General features: G+C 35.4%; 1 pseudogene; it reads right to left on the minus strand.

Annotated features, from left to right (window-relative positions):
- Positions 1-700: 700 nt before the first annotated feature.
- Positions 701-1,308, minus strand: LOC129015171 (NEDD8-conjugating enzyme UBE2F-like; annotated as a pseudogene).
- Between the last annotated feature and the right edge of the window lie 4,234 nt (positions 1,309-5,542).

The raw sequence follows: 5,542 nt of genomic DNA on the forward strand, positions 1-5,542 counted from the left end.
TCTTCAAAAATGTATCTCTGTATTTATATATATATACATACTACACAGACATATATACACATATATACACACACTTGTATATGTATGTATGTATGCCTACACATTTAGATATGGTCGCTCTTGAAATATATATATAATTTTAAATTTACTTATGGTAAAATCACTGTTGTTTGGTTTATGATTCTGTAAATTCAAATGTATGTATACATTTGTATCACCATCACCAGAAACAGAACAGAATACAGAACAATTCCATAACCCCCAAAATTTATATTGTGCAGCTCCACAGCAAACACTACTCCAACTTCTAACTCGGGCAACCAGTGATCTATTCATCTCTGTAACTTTATCTTTTCCAGAATGTAATATATTTGGAATCAGATAATATGTAACATTTTGAAACAGGTTTCTTTCACTTAGTGTAATGCATTTGAGACTGATTCAAGTGTTGTGTTTATGGACAGTCTGTTCCTTTTGATGCTAGGTAGTATTTCATTATACCACAATTGGTTTATTTATTATATTATTTTTTAAAGAAGCCCAAACACATTTTCTTGCTGTATTTGTGTGTAATTCTCCATCGACAATGAGCACCATGAAGATGGCCTTCTGCAGGACAACATAGTCACAGGACTGAGGTGATTCATCGGCACTGAGAAGGAGTATGAGGATCATAGACGGGGGGCTGCCTCTTGCTGTTTCATGTTAGACACAAACTGTAACACAGTCCATAGGCCTGCAATCTTCCCCTTTTATTATCTGGTAAACGATGTAGTCTTCCACTTAATTCCGGAAGTCCTAGTTGTCCCGCAAGTGATGTTCTGCAGCTTCAATATTCAGTGAATCATCAAAATTCACAAGATCAGCAAAGAAAGAGTTTAATCCCCACACAATATCCTTTAATGTTCTCGTGGGATCCCAGCCAGTATAGTCAATCGAATGTTCTCTCAGTAAACTCAGATATACTTCCCCTGTCTCTGTAATGTTGTGAAGCCACATCCTGCTCAGGCATTTCACTTTGGGAGTCGCCATGATGTACGTATGGGAACCTCAGTTCAAATGGAAATTTTCCACCCTGTAACCCCCTCATCTGGTTACAGTTAGCTGAAAACAATGAGGCTGGTTTGGATCAAGAAAAGACACTTTACATGTAGAGGGTAAATTAGCTTCAAGCAACTTGTCTCTCACAGAAACCCTCCAAGTGGAGTCAGACACTGTGGCTGCCGTTGGGACCCTTTGAGCAACAGTTTTTGTTGTTGTTTGTTTCCATGTTTTGGTGACCAGGATAATGCTTCCATAAACATCCATGTGTAGATTATTGTTTGAATAAGAATGTACATTTCTCTAGGGTAAACACCTAGAAGTGGATTGCTGAGTCCTGTGGTCAGTGTAAGCTTTTTTTTTTTTTTTTTTTTTTTTGAGACGGAGTCTCACTCTGTCGCCAGGCTGCAGTGCAGTGGCACAATCTCGGCTCACTGCAAGCTCCGCCTCCCAGGTTCACACCATTTTCTTGTCTTAGCCTCCCTAGTAGCTGGGACTACAGGCGCCTGCCACCACTCCTGGCTAATTTTTGTATTTTTAGTAGAGACGGGGTTTCACCACAATTGGCCAGGCTGGTCTTGAACTTCTGACCTTGTGATCTGCCCACCTCGGCCTCCCAAAGTGCTGAGATTACAGGCATGAGCCACCACGCCGAGCCCAGTGTATGCTTTTTAATAAGAAAATACCTGCCAGTCGCGCGGTGGCTCACGCCTGTAATCCCAGCACTTTGGGAGGCCGAGGTGCCCGGATCATGAGGTCAGGAGATTGAGACCATCCTGGCTAACATGGTGAAACCCCGTCTCTACTAAAAATACAGAAAAATTAGCCAGGTGTGGTGGCACGCACCTGTAGTCCCAGCTACTTGGGAGGCTGAGACGGGAGGCAGATGTTGCAGTGAGCGGAGATAGGCCATTGCTCTCCAACCTGGGCGACAGTGAGACTCCATCTCCAAAAAAAAAAAAAAAAAAAAAAACAGACTGTTTTCTAGAGGTACTGAACCATTTTGCATTCTCACCACCAATTTTTAAGAGTTCCGATTACTCTCTATCCTTGACAGCACTTAGTATTCTCATATTGTTATCTTTTAAATTAATTTTAGCAATGCTAATAGGTGTGTATTTCTATGTCATTCTTGTTTTAATTTGCATTTCCTTAATGACTCATTGGTGTTGAACATCTTTTCATGCACATATTTTGCTACCACTATATTATTTGCAGTGCAATGTCTGTTCACATATTTTGCCCGTTAAAGTTGGAAGGTTATTTGTTTTCATGTTTGTTTTCTCATTTGTTTTCTTTTTATGTTTCCCGAATATAAGTTTTTTGTTAGGTATGTGACTTGAACCTTTTTTTTCAGTTTGTGGCTTATCTGTTCATGTTTCAACAGTGTCTTTCACAAAACAAACTTTTAAAGTTTTATGAAGTTCAATTAGCTTTCATTAATCATGATTTTGGTTTCTCTAATAACATTTTGTCTAATTCAAGGTCCCCCAAATTTTTTTAATGTTTTCATCTCAAAATTTATTTTTGAAATAGATTTATCCTTTACATTTAACTCCATGATCCATTTAGAGTTAATGTTTATACAAAATATAAAGTTTAAGTCAAGCTCATATTTTTGGCATATAGATGTCCAATTATTTCAGAAATATTTATTGAAAAGACTATGCTTTCTCCATTGAATTGCCTTTGCAACTTTTTCAGAAATTATTTGACCATATTTATTTATATTTCTGCACTGTCTTTCTATTTAAATTTTTAAACTGTATGCAATAAAACAAAACCTGGCTTTGCAAAGTCACTTTAAGTAAAATATTTAAAAAATACATATAAAACCCTATGTACCCATTACTTTTCCCTCTCTACATTTACTCAGATATTTACCTTCTTTTTCTTTTGTTCTTCATTCATTACCGTTTCTCTTCCATTTGCATTTTTTAAAGCATGTTTATGGGTGACAAATTGTCTTAATTTTCTTTCATCTGAGATTGTGTTTCACTTTTGATCCTGAAAGATAGTTTTGCTTGATAAGAATTATCAGTTTACTTTTAGCTTCTCCTCTCAGCACTTTAACAAATACTATTCCACTCTCTTGCCATATCCATCGATTCTGATTAGAAACCTGCAGGTATTTGAATTATTTCTCCGTCTATGCAATGTGTGGTTTTTCTCTGGCTGCTTTTAAGACTTATCCTTTATCTTTGGTTTTCAAGAGTTTCATTATAGTGCCCCAGAATGGTTTGATTTCTGCTTATTCTGCTTGGAGTTGGCTGAGTGTTTTGGATCTGTAAATTTATGTCTTTTATTAAATTTGTAAGGCAGTCAACCATTGTTTATTTAAATATTTTGTCAGTATCTGTGTCTTTTTATCTTTGCTATTAGTCCCTAATGACACAAATGTTAGCATTTCTGATACTGTCACACAGAGATTGCTAAAATTATTTTTATTTTGTTTTAATCTTTTTTCTCTCTGATGTTCAAACATTATAATCTCTATTGATCTATTTTCATGTCTAGTGATCTTTTCTTATGTTACATCTACCCTATTATTGAGCTCTTTTGGTAATTAAAAAAATTCTCTTATTGAATTTTTTGGTTCCAAAATTTTTATTTTAAAGACTCTATTTGTTTTCCAAATTTTCTGTATTTTTATTCATTTGAAGACTATGATTATTTCATGGAACATAATCATAACAGATGCTTTAAAGTTGTTGTGAGACTGCATCTTATTACAGCTTTGTAGACAGCTACTTTCTTCTTTAAAAAACAGTCAAACTACTTTGATTAAGATCACAAATTCTGAACCACTTTTTTCAGAACCATAGTTTTAATAACAGTTTAATTTTCAAAGCCTTTGCTGCATAATTCTGGTACATTCAGTGTGTGAAAGATCCAAGTTTCATTATGGATTTGGAAGTGATACAGAATTATATTTAGTCTTAACCTTTGTATTGTTAATTCTGATCAGTTCCACACGTGATCAGTTCAAAGTACAGCCCAAAATCTTACGTGTACATAAATTCAAAGTATCTCTTTTTTCCCACACCCTGTAATCTCCATGCTCTTGAATTTCCAGTGGCCCCTGTTCTGCTGTTGTAGATACTAAACCTGAAGTTTTAGGGCACCCATTCTATTGCACACATCCTATGACCGGGTTAATGTTGGTGTAAAACAGCAAGATAAAAGAGTATGCAAAGCTGCTGCTGTTGCCACTGCCACCTCCACCTCTTTTGCCTCTGCTGCTTCCATCATAAGCATCCAGTTTGTTTCTGGAATTTGTCTAGCATGATGCTAGAAGAATCGAAAAAGCTTCATCCTTTAACCCTCACACCAAGATCTCATCCTTTTTGTCTAGACAAAGTGTGTGTTTTTTTTTCTTCTTAGAACTCTTTCTATCTATATCCGTCAGCAATTCTGAGATAAGATATTCTAATCAAGAAGATACCAAAGAAAAAATGAGCAAAAAATAAATAAATAAATAACAAAAACACACAGCAAATCAAGACAGCAGCAAAAAGCAAAACAAAACAAAACAAAAAACCACAAACGGAAATTTACCACTATATGGTCATTTGAGGGTGGTGGTGATTTCCCTACCCTATGTGCCAGCTCTTACCTACTGCTCAGAGCCCTCTGATAGATGTTTTACTTTCTTTTTTTTCCAGTATTCTTGGTAGTAATCAGTTAGCAAATGAGCTAGATGTGCATATTCCATCTTAACTGGAACTGGAAATTTCCTGCACCAACAATTTTTAAGAATCTCAGAGTCCAGTGGGCCATTATTATTGACATGAGAGACACATATTTAAGAGAGGTGAGAAGAACACATTATTTTCAACATTTTGAAAAAGAATATTCTGTATTGCTAATTAGAACTCCATAATTTGATTACTGGAAAGAAAATGGAAAGTCATTTACTTAGAGATGGCATATAAAGACTCCTTGCTAGTGAAGGATAAAAAATGAAATGAGAAGAGGAGAGAGAGAGAGAAAGAGAGAAAGAGACAGGGACAGAGAAAGAGATACTATTCTATATATGAATTTCCAGAAGTTAGTAAAAAATATTTCTCACTTATTTATTTTTATAAGTAACATTTTTCTTGGTATAACATATTTTATGTTCAAGCAACTTATATGAGTTTGTGTGTGTGTATCTTAATTTTTTGAACTGTAGAAAAGCAAATGTTGGATAATTGATCTAGGTTTGTAACCAAGAAAGACTAAGATGTCAACACAACATAATAACCACATACTTGGAGAAATAAATTATAAGTATTATGGCTAAATTGAAAATTATGATCCAAGGTTTTCATAAGCCACTGTTGACTCAGAAGATGGTGGATAAGATGAGTTAAGGGTTAGAAATCATTGTCACAGGGAAACCAAAGGAAAACAGCTCTGGTGTCAGTCTAGTCAGGGAGAAAGTTACTGTCATATTAAATAAACACAAATGCCTCTAAAAGCAAAGAGTCCCAGGATCCCATACTTAGGATCTGTTAGA

The sequence above is a fragment of the Pongo pygmaeus genome, chromosome 18, assembly GCF_028885625.2.
Source record: "Pongo pygmaeus isolate AG05252 chromosome 18, NHGRI_mPonPyg2-v2.0_pri, whole genome shotgun sequence".
NCBI lineage: Eukaryota > Metazoa > Chordata > Mammalia > Primates > Hominidae > Pongo > Pongo pygmaeus.